Source organism: Tyto alba, unplaced genomic scaffold (assembly GCF_018691265.1).
Source record: "Tyto alba isolate M040663 unplaced genomic scaffold, T.alba_DEE_v4.0 Super-Scaffold_14, whole genome shotgun sequence".
Taxonomy (NCBI): domain Eukaryota; kingdom Metazoa; phylum Chordata; class Aves; order Strigiformes; family Tytonidae; genus Tyto; species Tyto alba.
Genome location: NW_024881276.1, coordinates 24,042,067 through 24,063,341, shown reverse-complemented (window position 1 = coordinate 24,063,341; position 21,275 = coordinate 24,042,067). Strand labels below are relative to the sequence as shown.

At 41.1% G+C, this 21,275-nt stretch overlaps 1 long non-coding RNA gene across 2 annotated transcripts in view; it reads left to right on the top strand.

The window, feature by feature from the left end:
• The first annotated feature begins 11,010 nt into the window (after positions 1–11,010).
• LOC116961959 overlaps positions 11,011–21,275 on the top strand; it is an 88,790-nt gene continuing 78,525 nt past the window's right edge. For both annotated transcript variants that reach the window (XR_006164974.1, XR_006164973.1), the window contains exons 1-2: positions 11,011–11,094; positions 12,697–12,802. This is a non-coding gene — a long non-coding RNA (uncharacterized LOC116961959). The remainder of the gene's footprint in view (positions 11,095–12,696; positions 12,803–21,275) is intronic.

Sequence of the window (21,275 nt, the reverse complement as noted above, 5' to 3'; positions counted from 1 at the left end):
AGGCATGCAGGCAGAGGGGTGCAGGGGGGGCTCCGTGTGGATGCAAACCACCTTCCTTCAGGATGCCTGCCACTTTTCCTCTTTTTCTTTCTCTCTGGCTTTTTTTCTAGTTCCCTCTCCTGCAGGAGTGGGATGAGCATAGGTTGACTACATTTTGTGTACATTTTAATGGTACCAGACTGGGCCATTTGGGAGATTTTGCCACATTACCATTGCAGCCAGCTACCTATTATATGAGGTGAGTAATCCAGATCATCTATAGCTGGGTGAAGAGATGGCCAGCAGCTCTGCAAAAACCACTTGGGTTCTGGGTAGCCTCGTTGGCTCCAACTCAGTCAGCTATGGATGAACAGTATGTGTGTCTGCACTGTGCTTCCAACACCCACACAACCCCAGTGCACAACGTGTCCCAGCCCCTGATCCTAGAGAATGAGGAAATGGTTGTAGAGCAGAATTATACTACAAGCGTTACGTTGGCAGGAATGACAGTGTGGGATATCAAATTCAAAGTGACAATAACCTTTTTTTTTTTTTTTTTCCTCTCTTTACCTTATGAGCGTTTTTCTCATTTTACAGTCTGGCAAAACTGATGCAGAGATAGTTCAGGTGACTTATACAAAGTCACTCATAAGGAGAGTATCTGTCAACATATAGACTGAGTTGTCTAAATCCCTTTATAAGCAGATTTTTTTCTCATATTTTAGCCTGACTTAGCATCATCTCACATCCCAAGGAGGTTTGAGTTTATACTGTCTTGAACATCGCACGACAGTGGCTGCATGACATTTGCCAGACCCCTGAAAATTTAATGCAGAAATCTAGTAGTGATTCTGATGTGCTTTTCTGTACACATCAAATCAAACATCACTTTAGTATACGGTCACATTACAGTAAGTCAGATTTATCCCCATCATAACTCTGTTGGCTTTAATGAAGCGGCACCAGACAGTAAGTTTCTCTGAAATGTTAAAGTAAGTTTCAGAAACACGTTTTTAAGCCCATGTGCAATTGTTTTCCACAGTGGAAAGAGTACATTATTTAGCCATTGAAAGAAATAGAAACACCAGCCGTTTGAGTGTAATGAAGAAGGTAAGGTTTTTCTTCATCTATTCTTTTCATGTGTTGAAGGAAAGTGAACTGACTGTGTTTAAAAATGTGGCCAAGCACATCTGAAGAGTAATTAAGTAACATACAAATGGACTCAAGAAAAAAAAAACAGAACATTTTCAGCATTGCTGGAAACCAGGCTTTTAGACCAGAATTCACTCTAAATCCAGGTGGGTTTTCTTTTGGGGTTTTTTGTTTGTTTGGGTTTTTTGGTTGGTTGGTTGTTTTTTTGTTTGTTTGCTTGTTTTTTGGGTTTTTGGTTTTTTTTTTTTTTTTTGGGGGGGGTGTGGGGGCTGTGTTTGGTTTGAAATCCAACTCAGGTTTATCAGAGCATGGCATAAAAAAAATCCTGTCCACAGCATTTTTCCCTGTGAGGGAGGTCACAATGGCAGAAATTTCACAAGAACAATTGACATCATCAGATTTCCACCTTTCTATTGGTTTGGGGCCAAAGCAGTAATTGATTTTTCACTTTCTGCTGGAGTTTATAAATAATCATAGTAGGTTTTTTCTGCAATAATAAAACTAGTATGATATTAATTAGGTACAACAAAACTAGTTCTGATCAATTTTTAATTTCTTCATCTTATCATTAAATATAGTAATGTTTATGTTTTGCACATTCAGTCTTTTTTGAACTCAGATAAGGTATCTTTAGCGAAATATAAAGTAAATGACAAAGATGTGCGGAGGATATTTTGTGTACTATTATGAGTGGTAAAAGCAAAGCAAAGTGGTAAATGAGTATTCAATTCCTCTAGAAAATAAGGTAAATAAAAATATATTTGACAGTGAATATGTCCAGTGGGAACACTTCCTTGTGTTTTACTTTACAGTGGCTAAACATTAAGTCAAGCCTTTAACTTGAATTTAATGTATTAAAGCAATAACAATCAAAGCACAAGGCATTTCCTGGGAATTAATGACTGACTGGGAGAGTTGATGGGCCAATGTGAAGCTGAGGGCCATTAACCTCGGCTAGTCATTAATTTCCCTGAAAATTCCCTGTGCTGAAGTTGTTAGTGCTTTTTATAATCTTCTTATGTATTAAGTATATATATAAACATTTTCCCTCCTGTCCAGGCAATTTTAAAAAAGATACCATAAGAAGAAGACATTTAGGCAATAATGCTGTTTCCCTTGGCTTTTCTGAAAAATTAAAAAAAAAAAAAAAAAAGGCAAAATTAAAAAAGAAACAAACCCAAATCATTTTGGTTTGGAAGCAAAATATGAATTCCCTAAGTGAACACCGTAAAGATTATTTGGGAACTCTAGTACTCTAGTACAATCATGTACAGGGGTGAGGCAGACCATCGGCTTCTGCAGTCAGCGGTGCCCGGATGGCTGTGATGGAGCTGCCGGCAGCAATTTGCCTCCTCATTTCTTCCAGAAGGTCCACAAAGCCAGGTTTCTAATGTCCCCTTCCCTGATACTGCTCACCTCTGTTCACTGCTAGTATCTCTCTTTTGCACATTTCCCCAGGAGTAGTAGACACCAAGACCCCTCCCAAATTAATTTTAACCCTTAGAACAGAAAATGTTGATGCAAAACCTCCATTCATCAAGATCCAGCAGGTGAAGGGAGGTGATCCTTCTCCTCTGCTCAGCACTGGTGAGGCCGCACCTGGAGTGCTGGGTCCAGCTCTGGGCTCCCCAGTACGAGACATGGACACACTGGAGAGAGTCAAGTGAAGGGCCACTAAAATGATGAAGGGACTGGAGCATGTCCCCTGTGAACAAAGGCTGAAAGAGCTGGGACTGCTTGGCCTGGAGATGAGGGATCTCATAAATGTATATAAATATATAATTTCTTAATATAGGGGGAAACTCAAAAATGCATATAAATAGCTGAAGGGAAGAGGACAGAGCCAGTCTCTTTTTGATGGTGCACAGTGACAGGACCAGAGGCAATGGGCAGAAACTGAAACACAGGAGGCTCCATTTGAACATTAGGAATCACTTTTTCGCTGTGAGGGTGACTGAGACCTGGCAAAGATCACCCAGAGAGGCTGTAGAGTCTCCATCCTTGGTGATATTCAAAAGCCACCTGGAGATGGGCCTGGGCAACAGGATGTAGGTGGTCCTGCTTGAGCAGCAGGGTTGGACAAGATGACCTCCAGAGGTCCCCTCCAACCTCAACCATTTTGTGACTCTCGGGAAATTGAAAGTTTTGACCACAGAAAAGTTTATTTCTCTGGGCTCCTCAGGAAATTCTTATGAGTAAATGCCCAATTTCTAAGATATTCCAGTCAGACACCCGATTTCTAAGATATTCCAGTCAGACAAAGGACCTACATGGTGACAGACTCATGGTATCACATCCTAAGCTATCCCATTGAGTTTAAAACCAAAAAGGAACAGTTGTGATTCTCTATTCTGACATACGATATTACATTCCTACGTATCTAGCTTGACAAGTCATCTTTGTGCATTTTTAGTTGATATCAATAAAGTTCATTGCAGTAATATCTCAGGGGCATTGGGGCATGGCATACTATTGTGTCAAGGCAACAGAACGGACTGATGGGCATTCCTATGGCACTCACAATCTTACTTGTCCTACACTGGTTGAAACAATAAATAGATGATCCATAGCAACTCTAAGGAACAGAAATGGTGATGGCATTCTTTGTCCAGCTTTCATTTTTTTGCCCTTGATGGTATTGAGTTAACCTTTATGAAAATTAATCTCAGAAGAGGAACAGAACCTGAAGATTTTACGTTTAAGGCTTGCAATTTCTAAGAGCAATTGCAAGCTGTTGCTCTTCCTGTTTGGTGTCTTTTTATTTCTTTCTTTTCTTTTTTTTTTTTTTTTTTTTTTCTGTGTGTGTGGATTGATTTTTTTATTTGATAAAGTGTTTACCAGCTAGAGCCTTGTAACTTGGCCAACCTGTTTTCAGGAGTCATTCATTCATCTGATAATTGGCAATAAAATGTTCCATCTCCTACTGTAGCTTGTTTTAAAAAACAGTCATTGCTAACAACAAATGAAAACTCAGCATGTAAAAGTGTTGGAAAAGGATGTTGAACGATGTGTAGGGAATTTTATTCATCTTGATATTTTTGTGCACCTGTGAAGTAATTGGGGCATACGAGTCCATGATTAAATGTAGGTGGTAAAATAATTTCAATCTTATATTAGACCTAGTGAGGAAATTACTCACTTCACGTGAGGAATACCTTCCATATTAATATATTTAAGATACAGCCCTCTGGCATGGAGAAATACAGAAAAAAATCCATTATTAGGAAAGGGCCACTCTTAAATCTGAAGACCAACTTATGTTTAGGTAGCTTTAGTACATGTTTTTCCATAGTGCTGCTGATTTTTGTCATGGATGCAGCCCTCACAGCCAAGCAAGGAAATGGAATGAAACTCCATCTCAACCTGACCAAAAGCAAAATAGGGGAAACCACCTCTCTCTTTGCCCCCTTCTGACTGTGAATAGGAAAGAGGAAGTCTAAAGAGGATTCTAAACCAAAAGCACCGATACAGACATTCTGCAGACTCCGGGGAAGTTGTGACCCAAGTCACAGTCTGAACTTTGTGGCTGACGTTTCCCTTTTGGGGCTAAATTAAAACCTAAAACACAGCAAATGAGGTTGAATTGACAGAGAGGAGAAGACAATTCAGATATATACTGTGTTGCCACAAACAGTGGCAAATTATCCCATATGAAACTATAAAAAGCTAAATCATTGCCTTTTCTTTTTGGCAAAATACCATATATTTCACAAACTGTTTCCACTAACCGAAACAATTGCCATTGAGGAGGCTGTATTTTATCATTTGAGATGCCACCCCAGCTGTAAGAGTTCTATTAGATTGTCTTGTCTCAGTGTTTGATATTTATTCTTATCCTTTAGGAGCATCAGATACTCGTATCTTCAAAGATGTCTATTGAATGGTGATAAGTGTTTGGTACTCACACGACAAGTGATATTACCACACTGGAGATAACTCAGTTTCACAGCCTGTGAGTTCAGAGGATTATCACAGAAAGAGCTGGGAGTTTATTTATATCAAACTGACCCACAATTAGGTTTGTCACTCGCTTATATAAAATTTGGGATTTCTCTAGTGCTTTCCCTCCAAGATGTTCTACAATTCCTCCTTAGACAGTTAATCATGTGATTATCTTATTCATTGCTATTATGAAATACTTACTTTATAAATGCATGTATTGCATGGAGAGTTAGAGGCAGAGTCATTAGAAATAAGTTTTAATAAAATGTTCTAAAGAGTTGTAAAGAGATCCAAAGTGCTAGAAGACAAGCAGTCCCTGAATTGCAGTGTTATGAACTCTAACGACTGCAGAGAGCAGGAACAGGGGCCCTGTAACTTCTCTTCCATCTGGCTATGGAGTTGCTAAAGAAGTGTCACCAGGAAGAAAGAGATGTTTACAGAGAATTGCAGTGACTCATTAGCGCGGCAGCCATTTGGTTAGCCAATTAAGAAATTATATTGATTTGCACAGCAGTTTTTAGAAATACATGTTAGTTTTATTGCTTTTAATAAGCAATGGTGTCTCTAACTAGGTCTGGTCCAGGGAAATGGTTGCATTAGAAAACAGATTAATAAATACAGAGGTAAATTTGACTCCAACTGTTGATGAGGACAAAAATGGATACCTTTCCAAAAGAGTTATGTGGTCATGGCCATCTAATTTGTAAATCCATGGTTAGCTATGGACAGTTGCAAAGTGGATAAAAAGACCCAATGACTTCCTAGTTTGCTGGAACTAATCTCTTCCATTTTAGATTAAAAATATGTTTTTTCAAAAACCTTTATTAGAATCTACATGTAAACTGATACTTTTTGGCTTCCTATTAGAGATGGTTCCAGCAAAGCACACGTATTTTTCTGTGAAAAAAGGGGACTTGAGATCTACTGAAATTCACTGGGAGAAGAGTATGGTAAGGGCTTGAGCAGACCTATGGTGAAAACAGTTCTGAGAAATAATATTGATTCTACTACATGTGTTTAATTTACAGGTTGCACTGATCATGAACCTGTTACACAGACTGCAAAGGAAACACTTTAAAGGACAGCAGATGAAATAGAAGTTTTATTAAATGATTGTGTTTCCATGGAATTGACACTCTAGCTTTACTTGGCTCAAGACGGATGATCGTTAGCATGATCATATTAATTGCAAAGAGACCAGAAATAGTCAGTAATGACGAAACTGGTATGAAGGAAAATCTCTCTCTTTTTCTTGATCTGGTAATTGGAGAGTTTGTATATCTGAAACAATGAGTTTCAAAAGATTGTAACAACATCAGATTGAAACTACCAATTCCACTAAAGCCTAGTCTCTTAAAATGTTGTCCAGGTTTTTTTAACATTTTATGACTGAATATAACTATCAGATATTCTTTTCCAAAGAAGGAGGAAAAGGCTTTTGAGGGTCCTATTAATAGAAAGATGATAATTTCACCTGGGAGAAAAGATGTAACGTGAGGATATTGGTTGTTGTTATAGGCAACTGTTATTCATTCCCAGTAATTTCAGATAAAGAAGATTCTTTGATGTAGAACTTGTTCCAGGGGAGCTGATCAGCTGACGCTTTCTGGGTTTTCTAGCCCTGGTGGGAGACACAGCCTTTGTAGTGTCATTTGCTTAGATGTAGTATGCAGGACTATAACATCTCCTTGCCCTTGCAGAAGTCTGGCCGCACCTCTCCCACCGTCACCAACCATGAACTGTTCCTTCCCACTGCCAGCTCCTCTCCTTTGCTCTTCTGAATCCCGTGTCAGGGAATTTAATCTCTTCTCTGCTTCTGCAGTTCTCTGGGGTGAATTTCAGCACTTACTGACAAGTTAATGTCTCTAAGCAGATGTTAATACCAAATTAATAGTTTCAACTAGAATAGCATTTTTATTCTTGACTACCATAGCTCTGCCCATTTTTCTTTTGTCTCTGATGTCCATTTGGGAATGTTGCAGAGCTTTCACAGAGGTTCATGTTATTAAAGTACCCTCCTTGCACTGTGTTGATTTTCACTGCACATAGCAAATTGAAGCAAGAGGAGTGCCTGAAATTAGGATAACTTTCCAGCTGCTTGCAATATATTTTGTTATGTATAGTTCATAAGGGCTATTTAACACAGATTTCTCATTAGCATAATATTTTTGCATGTTAAATGTTTTATATGACATTTTTTTGCAGCTACTATGGGCAATAAATAAAATGGCTTTCTCATAAGAAAGTATTTTCTTGGTAAATGTACTTATGAAAGTGTTTTAACTCCTTACTACTACTCAGAACCGTCATGTGCTATCCTAACTTTGTCTTTGATTGTGTGTGTTCATCTGCGAACATCAAAGAGCCCACACTGCTATTCTTCCTCAACCAGCTGTTGGCTTTATTATGCCAAATTTTGGGTTCCATAGCATAGACTGAAGTCACTCTTTTGATTATAAATGGATTAAAATTTGCTTCATCACCTCACTGACTCTTCAAAGGGATTTTACATATAGAGAAAAATCCCCATACTTTTCCCAGAAGTAGTTTCTAGAAACTACCTTGACACAAGGCAAAAGAGCTCTGTGCCAACCGTTCAGACTTGTTTAGCCAATGAACAGAAGTATGGTCCAGGCTGGACAGTGAAGAAAGCAGCATTCAAGGTGATGACCTGCACAGCCCACATTCTCAGAGGTGTGAGCACACTTGGGTAGCAACTGAAATAAGGAGCTGGTCTAGAAAATGCTAGAGTAGGAAAGCTTTTACCCGATCTCAGATGGACAAGGTAGAATATGGTGTGGTAGGTTAGACCCATAGACGCAAGACTGTTTAGTAAGTTCTGGTGGAAGAAAAGTGAGAGATGATTTACCACCACATAAAGTAAATTGATGGTGCATTGAGGTATATCAGTAGGAGTACTGAGTCACAGCTGATCATCTGGAAGAATGGAAATTTTCAGTACTAGAGCAACCCAGCAGTTGCTGTCTATATTCTGGGAGCAAGGGGAAAGTGACAAATAATGCTTTTTGGAGCATATTATAAAAGAAGTGGGTTTTATCTTCTGGGTGTTTCCATCCTATAAGTTTTCCTGTCAGATTTGGGAGAACAATATTTCACTTGGCTTTCAGTTTGTCTCTGAATCATTGTAACAATAGAATTTATTCTTCCAAACATGAATTGCTGAAGGAAAAAACACAGAGCTGTTTGGAAGGTGGGTGGGAAAGGTGGGGGGGCAGGGGAAGGAAGGAGAGTCTGAGTCTGTTCATGACTGATCTAATTTTCTGCATCTCACAAACTCAAGGCAAATATGATAGCATTTGATTAATATTCATTGTGAAGTGACCAAATGCTTGTTTTCTTGGTTTGAAAATCATAATAGAGTGTTTCTCCTGCAATAGGCTAGATTTAAGGGCAGCTTTGTATAAGACCTGAAGGGAGTGCTGACTTTTTTTGCAAAGGGAACAGCCAATGCAGTGGACATGCTTCAGTGAAAAAGACAAGAACTTTCTGCTAGAATTTAATACATTTGTAACAGTTAAAGGAAAGACACCTGCAGACAAAATGATAAGTTGATGGAGGACTTGTTGGAAAATGATTTAATTCTTCTATACTGGAGGCATGTCAGTGTTGTCTCTATTGCTGATGGATTGTTTGAAGAGACACAGTTGGACAAGCCAGTCCTCGAAGTCACTGGCAGACCTTACTGTAGGTAACCATGGAATTTAGGAGTGGTATTTACTGGTCAGGAACTCTTGATATCTGCTGGTTACATTTAATCAAACTTTAGCTAAGGAGGAAAGACTGGAAAACCTATCATAATTTTACATATGTCTTATGTATTATAAGCTCAAAGAGGATAAACATTCAATCTAGAGACAAAATATTCTTAATTACCTATTAGATGTAAAAGCTTGTGCTATATGTTTAACAATTGCCTTTGTAAGCAGAGTTATAGCACCCAAATTTTCATAATGCTCACATTGTCTTCGGAATCACTGCACCAGTGTGTCACTAGGTTGTCAGGTTTTGGAGTGAAAGACCAGAACTGTTTTCTTGGTTCGAGTCAAAATGGTTTGTCTAAATGCCTGTATCAATTTTTATCCTCATCTCTCCAGGTTTATTTCTATTTTGAAAGCTTTGATTGATTTTGATCTTTTTACATGATGAATAGCCTGCAGATGTGCTTATATATAATTAATGTTTATTAATTTTGTGAAATTAAATTGTTTAAACTTCTTTCAGATAAGTACCTATCCATGTTGCTACTGAAATATGTGTTATACTTGCTACTTTTACTACATACAGACTTCTGGTTTACTAGTCATTAAATATTCAGATAGTCTGGTGTCTCGCTTATGAGACATAAGAAAAGGAACTGAAAATAGCCTTAATTCTGCAGACAACTAAGCAAAGGCAAGTGATTTTATTTTTGTAGCTTATTTCTTAATGTCACTAGACTACAGCGTGATACCAGAGCTTGTAAGACGGCTGCACGGACTTCTGGCTTGCCTTGTAAAGGTTGGGTCCCAAAATGCAGAATTAGAATAAAACGTTCGGGAAGGGTAAAGATTGCCTCAGCCAGAGTGGAATCTACTGCTGTGAAAAGAATGAATGTAGCAGACTTTTAATATACAAAGTTGGAAATGGTATCTGTGAGTGTGACACTGTATCAATGCACTGGACTCGTCCCAACCCTCCTCTGGCTTACCTGGACTACTGGATCGCACTAGCATATTCTCTTAATGCCAATGTCAGGGTGAAACCCATTTGAACAAAACTGATACAAACCCAATAATTTAAACACATCGTTTGTTTCCAAAACGCAAACACATCAGGGCAAAAGCCTGAGGAGGAGAGAATGGGATGGGCCATTCATCCATTAGCGCAGGAGCTAGAATGGCGTGTACGCAACACCAAGTTTGGCTGCCGTTTCAGTTACAAGGCAGGCATTCCCTGACACTTTTCTGTCTTCACTTGCTGCTTTTGCAAAATTTGTAAGCGTTGCAAAACCAATTTTTAAGAGCCGACCACCATCCAGCCAGGTCACCCCCCGCCACCCACCCGCTGCCAGAGCCACCAAGAACCGGGCTTCCAGCATGTTCCTCAACGTGGACGTTGTCTGTAACGGGCCGAGACTACGCGCCGGTCCCCGCGTGGGAGCAAGGCGGCACCCGGAGCTCCTGCAGCGCCTCGCCGACACCTGCCTCCCGGGTGGGGGGGGCGGGTGGGCGGACATCTCCGGCGCTCGGGGGCTACAGGCACGGGTGGGAGCCGGCGCCGGTTTCGCCTCACAGCCCACGCCGGCCGCCCCCGAGGCGGGGCGGGCGCCCGCCGCCTCCCTTCCCCCCGCGGCTCAGTGCCGAGCCCGCGCCCGCCGCCGATTTCGGCGGGAGCCGCAGAGCCCCGCGGCTACCGGAGGCCGCGCCACGCCACGCCGCGCCACTCCACCCCGCTGCGGTGAGGCGGAGGGGGGGAGGAGGGGGGGAACGGGGACGGGGACGTGGAGGCGCGCGTGGGCGGGCGGCTGCGTGGGCCGCGGCGGCGGGGCGCGGACAGGTGGGTTCGCAGGGGGGTGAGGGGCGGGCGGTGCGAGCGAGCGAGCGTGTGCGAGCGCGGCGGCGGGGGCGTGGGCGGGCCGGCCGTGGGCAGGCAGCGGCGCGGATGCCGGGCGGCGCTGCCCCCCGCGCCCGCTGGCGGCGGCGGGAGCCCCGGCCCCGCGATAAAAAGGGAAGGCGGCGGGGGGGGGGGGGGGACCGGAGAGGCGGGAGGGAGGTGCGCTCTGCGGGCCCGCCGTGCGGCGGCACCGCCAGAAACGTGCCCGGGAGGGAGGTGGGGAGGGAGCGGGGGGCTGTGCCGAGCGGCGAGCCGCCTCCCTCCCTCCCTTCCTCCCTCCCGCCCGCCCTCCCGCAGGAATCCCGGGCGGGCGGCGCGGCGGCGCCCGGGACGCGCGGCTCCCCCTGGCCGCGCTGCTGAGGAGGAGCCGCCGCCGCCTCATCCTGCGGCACCGGCCGGCGAGCGCAGGTGGGTGGGCAGCGCCCGCTCCCCGCAGCGCCGGACCCTCGGGTTCAGCGGTGCTTCCCCCCCCCCCCCCCCCAACGCCCTCCGGCACCGTCCCAGCGGGAGGCGCCTCGCCCAGCAGCTCCGTGTGTGTGTGTGGGGGGGGCGCCGCGGTGAGGGGCTTCGTGGGGCTGAGGGGTGGGTGGGGGGGCGAGGGGCTCGGCGGGGGGCGCGGGGGTGTGGGGTGCCGCGGCGGCTGTGGGGGGCGACGGCGGGTGCCCGTGGATGCCGCGGGTGGGGCGGCGCCCGGCGCGCACCTGAGCGGCCGCAGCCCGGCTGGGAGGGTGGCGGGGTGCCCGGGTGGGGGGGTCCCCGCGGCCGTGGGTGCCTTCCCGTCCCGGAGTGCCCGGCCGTGGCGGGGCGAGAGGCTTACCGGGGCGCGGGCTGCCTCACTGGCGCTTGGGGGTTTACTTATTTATTTATACGTATATATATATATATATATATATATATATATTTTTTTTTTTTTTTAAAGAACAACTTGTTCTTGGAAAATCGCGCGCAATTTCGGTTTCTGTTCCAGTTTGAGATTTCTGGTGGAGGCTGTGGTTACTGTTGGCGTAGGGTAGCGCAGGGGGGTGCAGGTACCCGGGTGGCCGTGGGCATCCGTGCCGCTGCCCGCGGCGTGCTGGCGGGAGTTAGTTGCTGCCCGTTCACGACTCGAGAGCGTTTTTGCAGGTAGAGGCGTAGTGGGAGCGTTCGGGCGGCTGCTCCCGGGGGTGGTGTGAGCGATTCTGAACTGGGAGACGGGCGAGTGCGTCTGCACGCAAAAGGCAGTGTCCCCCCGGAGCTTGGGCTCCGAAACTTCGCTATTCGGTGAAACTCCTGTTCTGAACGCCAGAAAGCTTTGCTTTTTCCAGGAAGGCTTGAATCGTCTATCTTATCATCTTTTCAGGAAGGGATTAACGCGAGGGCTCTGGGTACTGGGTGTTTAGGTTTTACTTTGATGTAAATGGTTCCTTCGGCAGAATCTGTGGCATATTGCTCAAAGTGCAGTAAGCCTGGAATAAATTGAGTGGTTTTCATTTCATAAAAAAGTTGAAGATCGCTCTTAGTTCGATGAGATGTTCTTCCAAATATTAGCCTTTATTTTTTGTATGTGTTTCTTTACAACCTATGTAAGGGAACGAAGCTGAGCATGGAAATTATCTCTCTGTAAGACTGTGTTCATTTTTCGGATGGAAAACCAAATCAGATTAGCTTCTGTACTCAATTACTTGGTAAATACAAATGTTTTGTGTTCCCACTTCAGAAGTCACCTTGCTCTGTCAGGGTTGTGATGTGTCCACTCAGCAACAAGGATAACATAAAAATCTGTAAATCCCATATCTGTCTGCAAGAGTTTTAAATGTTCTCTTGGGTTAAATTGAGTTGGGATTGGGTTTTTTCTTCCTTCCTGAAATTTATTAGAGATTAATTGCAAGTAACTCAGTTTAAGTATCTTAACACACCTTTTCCAAAGGAGAATGCTTTAGAATGGTTGTATAGGAAAACAAGTGAGCTGAAACATTGTGGTAATAGAATTTGCAGCATAAAATATGGCTAATTTCTCTTGTGTGACTACAGGTGGCAGTGTAGAAGCCAAGAACAAAAATTGGCAGAAATTATATTCTGTGTACGAGAAAATGAAGAGTGTACTCATGACTAAGCACAGGAACCTGGAAAACCACAGGTATGTGAAGTGATTCATACGACTGCCTATGGTGCTCCCAGTATTTACTGTATTCTGATGTTCCTGGCTCAATAGGTATTTTTGGACCAATTATCACTTAATGTATTCACAGTAAGAGTCTAATCAAAATGTCATGGAAAAATCTATATTTGATTACTGAAAGGAGCAAAAATACTTTGAAGGCAGTAGGCAAGGAGAGGTGGGATTTTCTGACTTTTTTTTATGGCTACCTATAAAGAATCAGAGCACTGAGTTCCATGAAGATTTTTTTTTTTTCCCTTTAAAGAAATAGATTCCATATTGATAAACCTAGCAGTAATATACTTGAAATTGAAAAACTTTAGATACAGTAGAAAGATTTGCATGTCTGGATGTTTTAGATGTCTTACCAGTACTATTTTTATGAGCACTGAAGAATTGCAAGCATGCAGAGAAATCTGGAGATGCAGTTAAGAAGACGACATTTCAAATAACTGTCCAGTGGTGATGCATATGTGTTGTTACAGGTTAGATATTGTAAGATTTAAAAAAAAAAAAGTAATAATTTTACAACATTATTTTCTATTAAAAGTGAAAATAAGCAGTACATAAGAGCTCATGATTAGCTCTCATATTTCAAAGCAAAGGGAAATACTAGATTCCCTTAGTAATTATTTTTTCTCATTAATTAGCAATGTTAGTGAGGCAAAGCTTTTCTTGCGTGTTTACATCATTGCACAAAGTCTGTAGAAATTAGTCCGTAGGACTGCATTCCAGGTTTGCTGGGAAGCCATGGAGGATGGGACGAACGCAGAGCTGGAGCTTGAGGATTTTTTAGAACTCATGAGTGGGAGGTTATCCTGGTAAGAAGTGTCAAAGTGGAATTATCACTGTGTTTATGAATATGTTGATACTTTTGCATTTGTCTGGTTTTATCTTAGTCTAAGGAGGCATTTTGTCTAAACCTTTAAATTGTTTCCAAGAGAATGTGGTTATACCACAAAAGTTCACAACCAACCAAGTCACCTTGTGTCAGCTACCCTGCAGTGAGTGGCCTTGGGCACAGTTTTAGTTATCCCCAGTTGCAAAATAAGTTGCATACAGAATGATGTATTTCACTGTTACAATGGGCTAACAGAGTACATCCCATCAGGTATAACCAACCAGCTGTCACCAATAAACTGTTAAACTATAGCAGCTTGGAATCTTGAAATTCTGGAATCCAAATAAACAAGATTTTTTTTTGTCTATCTATCATTTAAAAAAACATCCAGGAAACCTTACGTCAGGTATAGCCTTGTGGGCACGCAAGCCCTGAAGCTGTAAGCTCTCTGTACAGAGGCTGCATCTCTGTTGGTGAAGAGTCAGACCTTGATCTCTGAGTGGGGTTTGTGGGTGCCATCATAGTTCTTTCAAAATACAGTGTGCCTTGGATTGAGTACCCTGAAGAGCTATCACAGAAGTTAACTTCAATTAAAATAAAAACAAAACAAAATAAAACAAACAACAACAACAAAACAAAAGAATAAATCTAGATCTTCAGGGCTGTTCTGCAGGGGAGAGCTTTTCTAACCATCTTTGCCTGGCCATCGTGTTATTATTGCTTGTCACCTGTTACTTATGAGTGGAGACCCACTCAGATGTAGCTGGGAATAAAAAAGCATCATCACTAATTTCTGTACAGTCCTGTAGGTCTTTTATTAGTATTATTATCTCTTATTAAGAAAAACAGTTAAGTATACTTTAAAAACTTATATTAATAGCCCTGGTAAAGTGAATTGAACTGTATGTACAGGTCAGCATGTGCTTATGGTTTTGTTGAACATTGTTGAGTTCATTAGTTTGTGCTAACATATTTAGAACAGAAAATAAAAATGTCATTTGTCATTGGTACAAAATTTTAATGGGGTCTTCCATTACATCAAGTGCTCAAAATATTAAATAAAAGAAAACTTGTAACTAAGCAGTGTGATGCTCAAGAGTTCAATTTACAGACACTTCTCTGTGCTAATTATGAAGTATTGACATAAATGAATGAAACTACTTGTTAAAGCGCCTTTTGCAGTGTATAGCAGTTCACAAGATGATTCATAACATTCAGCAATTTGTGATGAGTTTCCCTGCCATTGCTGGAGATTACTAAGTATCTAATGTATTTGCACTACATTGGGTTACTTTAAATTAGATTTGATGGTGGAAAGGGAAGGAGAACCGTTTTTCATCAACTGAAAAATCAGGCCTGTTTTATGAATCAGTCAGTACTGAATTTCTCTTTACTGTGTAGTACAATTTATCCTTTACAATAAAATACAAATGTTTAATTGTCCTGCCTATAAATACAGCAGTTACAGTGTGTGTGTGGGAAATACTCAAGATTTCTTTTGTGTTGAAAGTTGTGTACATTATAACTAATAACATACAGCAGACTTGCTATAACTGAAAGTAGAATTCATAGTAAGAAATCTGTATGTTTAAGGTCCCATTTTGAATCATCAAGTCTTGGTTTTATAGAACATTCTTTGATTTGATGCAGAATGTATTTGTAAGCACAGCTCCCATTAACAGTGCCATAGATGCTGCATCTTAGAAAACTGTCTCGTGCTTCTGTTTTGAACTGAAAGTTGTGGCTGGTTACGTCTTCTGTTGTCTTAAGAAAACTGTTTAAGGATTTATGCAATCAGCCATTTCACACTACCATAAAGATGGTTGTAATCTGTTAGATTATGAAGCATGATTGACTGGCAGTTATTGGAAATGTCTGTTAATGATACCAGGGTTTTACACAAGAAAAATTAAAATTCCTCACTCCTTAGCACTTACAGAGGATTGTCTTGAATATGGTTTGTGGGTAAGTGTACTAGGGTCATGGATTAATGATGCTGAATGGAAGACAGAGAAACTAATTTTTTAAAAAATATTTATTTATTTTGTGAAACCTTAACAGACACAATCCAGTACAGTATCAAAGGCAGATTTTTAGAAAACCAATAGATTGTCTGTCAGGAGAATAAGGACGATCTGAATCCAAGCCCCTGGAATGGGAGGCACAAAGTGAAAACTTCAGATGGAGTACACTGAGAGTAAGCCTAACCACAAGCAGTGCCTCTGAACCCATTTAGCTTACTTTGGCTTCTCAGACTGGAGGTTGATACCAGATCTCCACTTAGAGTAGCATATTCTTAATCTCAACAGTATTAATACAGCTGTTAAAACGAAGAGATAGTTACAACATTGCAAGATGCCTATTGTAGATTACTATAATTGAAGTGGACTCTTGTGAAAGTCACAACATACTAAGCATATGTGTAAGGAAATTATCCTTAATTAGCAAATATGTAAAGTAAACCTCCAGGCAGCTGGTCCCACTGCTATCTTTGGGCAGGCTGCCACTGGGCTCCTGTAAGAAGTCCTAATGTAGGAGGACGGTCAAACCTGTAAAGGAGAAATGATTCTGAAATTACATCCAAGGTCTCAACTAAGTGGAGTGCAACTAACTGGCTTTATGGTGCGGGAAGGAAGCATGTAGTAACCTTCTAACTATGTGCCAAGGTGGCTCACAAGGGGAATCTAGATGAACTTTTAGTGATGGAGAAGCTGGTGGAGAAGTGCTGGTGATATGTAGGGGCTACCAAAATAGTGCTGGAAACAACATCTGAGTTGCTAGATAGGAGGTTAATAATAAAGTCCTCTGCAGCATCAGTCTGCCCTGTAATCCCAGTATTCTGCATGAGGACAAGCAGAAAGGGCACACAGCCTCTGGGGTTGAAGTCCTTAACACTGCTGCACATAGGACAGAAGTTGATAAAGGTCATGTAGAAAATCATGAAGAACTGCCTGACTAAATTAGGTCCAATTTAGACAGGAACACAGAAGAATAGGCAGGCAGAGCAAAATAGAAGTGTTTCTATGCAAATGCTAGAAGACTAGAAGATAAGATGGAGGGACTAAATGCCTTACTAAAAGTAAGTTATTGACAGTATAGGTCTACCATAGAGAAGGTAGCTAGCAGCAGCCTCATTAGGGTTTCTGTGGAAAGCCTGGTAAGAGGAACAATCAAAAGAGTAAAGTGTTTACAGCCACTGTGGAGAGACTCAGAACAAATGCACACCCGCTAACAACTGCTTCTCTGGCCCTTTAAAAAGGTTAAAAAAAAAAAAAAAAAACCAAACAAACAAAAAACAAAACAAAAAGAAAACAAACCAAAAAACAAGACAGTTAAAATGGTTGAGCAGGCTGTAAGGAACAGAAAGATATCCTTCAAAACCTTATGTGTTCTACCCCTGCAAGGTGAAAATCAGTCAAATGAAACATAAAATACATAGTAAAACAAGTTAAAGCCTGATATGTGATTTGTAAAAGGCGGAGAAGCTTGTCATGAGTACTCTTTCAAAAACACCAGAAACAGGAAGGCCATAGGGCCAATAGATAGCTAAGATCTAAATGAGCTCAAAGAAGATTACACTGTAACTGAAAGAGTATGAGATACTCCTGTTCACTGTGCAGGAGCTCAGATTCCCAAACAAAAACCCCTTCTCTGTGGGGAGAGAAGCACAAGGTACTAGTGAGGCACCAGTTCCAAACTGAAGCGATGCTGGGACAGATTTTTTAGATCAAAATCATAAAAATGAGTTACAGCACATTGCCAACTCTGGATGCACCCAAGACCTCTAGAAGATCTCTCAGTATAAAATTGCTGAACTCGTAATGATGGTGTTTAATTGCACAGTATTGCTGTGGTAGCAGTGAAGTTGAAGGTGCCAAAGGTGATGCCAGTTTTTAAAAAGGCTTCCTGAAAGCCTGTAGGAAAGAACAGGACAAGTATGACTGGCATTCATACCAGTCAATTTGATGGTAGATATAGTGCAGAGGAAAACTAAGGGATTCACAGACAAATTTGATATACCAGGAAAGGGTTGGAACAGCCTTACAGGTCTAGTAGAGTTCTTTGAAGACACTATTGATGTTGTAAGTAAGTATGATCTAGCTGATGCAGTATTCTTGGGTTTCAGAAAGTCTTTGGAGAACTACTCACCAAAGGTGATGAGCAAAATGAAACTGCTCTGACATAAGAAGAAAGTTCTCTCCTAGACCTATAGGTTGTTAAAAGATGGGGTAGGAATAAATGACCTGCTTTCACAGAGGGGACGGAGGTCACTGTTAGAGTTGTGCATGGATCCGCGCTAGGTTTCACACTAGTCAGTGTATGCTTTGGTGATCTGGAAGAGTGAGTGCAAAATGATTCTAAGTTAATGAGGGTAGCAAAAATGAAAGCTAATTATGAAGAGCCAAAGAGGGATCCAGTGGTGCTTAGAGTGAAGCTTGCTGCTGATACTATGAAGTAATGCATGCAGGGGAGAACAATCCTGCAATTATTGAGACTGCAAACTATTAGCACCAAAGGAAGCAATGTTGTAGAGAGCTTATATCATGATAAATCCAACCATTGGTTAAATGTTTAGGACTGGTCAAAAATAAACAAACAAAAAAAAAATCATTGGGGAAGGATGGCCAACAGAACAGAAGTCTGTTATGCCAGTCTATAAACCACCTGTGATTTTTGTCTTGACCTCTGGGTGCAGTTCTGATCCCTATACTTAAAGGAAGGGTGAATTAGAAAAGGAGAGCTAATAGAACTAGAAATGGGTGGCAGTGATGATAAAGAGCAATTAAATAGATTAAGAATCTTCAGCCTGGCAAAGAAATAGCTAAAGATGAGAATTATAAAAATCCGTATAGGAGTGTAATGGGAAAAAATGAACAAGGAATGCTCATTAACTGTCTCTTGTAGTACAAGACCCAGAGGGGATCAAGTGACAGATTCAGAACAGGTAAGAGGTGGTATTTTTTTTATAGCTCCTAATTTAACTGGGAGCCACTGTATCTACTAAAAGTCTGTCTGGGTATGGGCTTCCAGTGCAAAAGCATCACCTCTTGCTTAGAAGAACACAAAGCCCAGTCCCTGAAGGCTGGAGAGGGATCCTGAGGTGCATCCCTGCAAGCTTTCCCTGCCCTAGTGCTCTTACCCAGACCTCTGCTCTCAGCCTTTGCTAAAGACACAATAGGGGGATAGGTGTATCTTTGGTCTGACTGAATATGGCTGTTGGTATGTCAAATCATGTAGAAATTATGAAATAAGAATTAGTTATCGAATCTAGTAACAAATGAAAGAAGAGTCTCCCAGTGGTAAGGCTCATGAGCTTGTGTGAATACAACCAGCCCTGAGGTACAGAACTGGCGCACAGTGCTACACCCTATAAGGAGTTACAGGAATGGGGATGTTGGGGTATATACAAAGGTAAACTCTAACCCAGGAAAATTAGTTTTCTTGGGTTCCTGTGGTCAGTAACAATAAAACATCTTCTCCAGTGGGTGATACGGAGCACCCCAAACCAGTTTCTGCTCTGAATTACACTCTATAGGAGGCTTTTTCTGTCCACGCTGCCTACAGACTGACAAGGGAGACAAAGACGACTGGCCTCCCTAAGTCAAAGTTGGCCTTTGAATATACCCATTCTATATGTTAGCGTCAGACCTGATTTTTCTAGAGGTTTTAGTAGGTCACATTTTTTTTTTTGCAGTGGTACGAAGATAAAAATACATAGCAAGACAATACTAGCTAAACCCATTTTTAGGGGTTTCATGAAGAAGTGCCTATTTCATACTTTTTAAAGTTCAGATTGTCCCACAAAGTTTTCTATACTTGCCTGACAAAGCTAAGAGCTATATTAAAAATGAGACTAAAATACTTTTCTCTTTAAGAAAAAAAGCAAAATCAAATATTTTTTTTCTGAAATAAAAAGATAAATCATACAAAAAGAGATCATACGGAGTTTTTTTAAATTAGAGAAGTTAAGCAGTAGAGCCTGTTTGAAAGAAGGGGTTAATTATCTACCCCACCAAACATCCCCAACACACTGTTCTTTCTCAGGAATTGGAGAAGAATCAGTCCTCTTGTTAGCTGAGTTATTTTAATGATCTCCTGGAATGCTTCTTAGAGTTTTCCTGTTTGTTCAACAATAGCAAAACATACTTCTAAGAGTAATTTTTTTCATTTTAATTTCTTATAATGGGATATGATACCAAAGAAAAAAAGTGTAAGAAAAATCTTGTTTTCTTCTTTATGTGGTAATTAACGTAGTTAGGGAATGAAGCTGAACCAGTGGCAGTCTGATATAAAAAGAGATTTTGATCAGCACAGATGACAGTAAGTTTTAATTTTTTTCTAAAATTAACTTGGTACCAAATACCATGGAACAGAGCTTCACATACTGAGAGGGTTAAACTTTCACATCTATTTAAAACCATGCTTTAAACCATAATACACGGTCTTAAATAGGTAAGAGAATGCACCAGCCATAGCACTCTTCTCAAGAAATATTTATTCCAATGTTATCTCAGCAAGTGGACACTGCTGTATAGTTTTTTTTTTATTGAATGAAATCAGTTCTTTGGAAACTATTTCAGTTATACTTTTCTAATGCAAAATCCTCTGATAAAACAGGTTGTATATTTCAGTATTATGAAAGTACTGCATATATATATTTTTTTTTTTCATTTTTAATATCAGCTAGACTTGGTATATTTCTCTTTCTTTTGGAGAGGGTGGCTGGCTCTGTAGTTATTCTCTAATGCCTTACAAATAGTTGATTATAATTGTTAGTTTTTATCTGGATGGTTCTTAGTGTTCCTGATAATTGAGGTGATTGTGTACTTTATTATAAAAATAATAATACTTCTGAAGTCAAAATGAAAGTCACATGCTGTCCTTGACTCAGATTTCAGTTATATGAAGTCTGTGTTGCTCAAAAATAAAGTTTTAAATTCTTACAAAACCTGCAATAAAATGGAAGCCAGAGCCCAAAGAAAAACAAAAAGCTGTTTATCAGGTCTCTGCTGAGCCCAGTGGCCAGGGACAGACATACTTCTGACATCACCCCCCACAGCCTCGTATCCTGCTGGCTCCTGAGAATGCAAAGAAATTGCAAGTCCTCTAATTTCAGAGACCACAACTGTTGCTGAGTGCTTTTTCTCCTTTTAGATATATTTTCTTTTATGATTTTGTTTCTCTGGGTTTTTTTCTTTGCCTTTCTTGGTTTTACCTTTAAACATCACCCAAATACACAAACGTTATAGTTTGGGTTTTTTTTTAATTTTGACCTATCTCAATGTTTCCTGAAACTTGTAAACATTGTCCCCCTTGTTCCTTAACTCCATGCACAAATAACTTCTAATTGGAATTAATATTTAACAGCATATTAAAGATATAGACATAACAGTGCTCTCTCCACTGACCCAAATCTGGTCATTTTGTGACATATAAGAAGTTTTTACTTTCTTGTTCAGTCAGAACAAACTGGACTATCCTAAGTGGTAGTGTGCTGCATCAGTTTTCTGATGGAAAATGCCTTGTGAGGGTTTTTCCATTTTAACATGTTTTACCTCACCAGATAAACATGCATATGATCAATTGCAGAGACAAACCCAGTACTGGCAA